Below are 546 nucleotides of genomic sequence, written 5' to 3' on the forward strand. Positions count from 1 at the left end.
GGCAGCACAGGACCTGCACTGATGCACACTTGTTCTAACTCTTGTCTCTTAACAGCCTCACGCCCTGGCCGAAGCACCTTTAGCATGGCACCTGAAGGCTGGGCCACTAGTCCAGCTGGGCCAGCGCTGGGACCCACATTAACAGCGGCTGTGCCACACACCTGTTTGATACCGGCTCTTCCCACCGGCTGCAGGAAGTGTTTTTCTTGCTCTGGGGTTGCTTTTCCTATAAATAACCCAACTGCTGGAGCCAGGTGGGACCCCTCCTTGCCAGGACTAGCGGGGTTGGGGAAAAGTGAGGACCCAGGAGCTCCGCCTGCCCTGCCAAGGAGGGAAACCTCATTTTACAAGTATTTATTCCTCCCTTTCCCCTTTATGTTTGTCTGGATTTGAACACTAAAATAAAAGAAATGTTGGATTTTTGCCATGCTGCTTGAAGGTGGCCTGTCCCTGAGGTGATGGCCGGGCCAGTCTGTGACCTGAGGGGAAGGGAAGGATGGAGGGCTGGCAGGGTGAGCAGGTGAAAATCCCCGCTGGGCTGGTTGC

Source organism: Apaloderma vittatum, unplaced genomic scaffold, assembly GCF_000703405.1.
Source record: "Apaloderma vittatum isolate BGI_N311 unplaced genomic scaffold, ASM70340v1 scaffold12443, whole genome shotgun sequence".
Taxonomy (NCBI): domain Eukaryota; kingdom Metazoa; phylum Chordata; class Aves; order Trogoniformes; family Trogonidae; genus Apaloderma; species Apaloderma vittatum.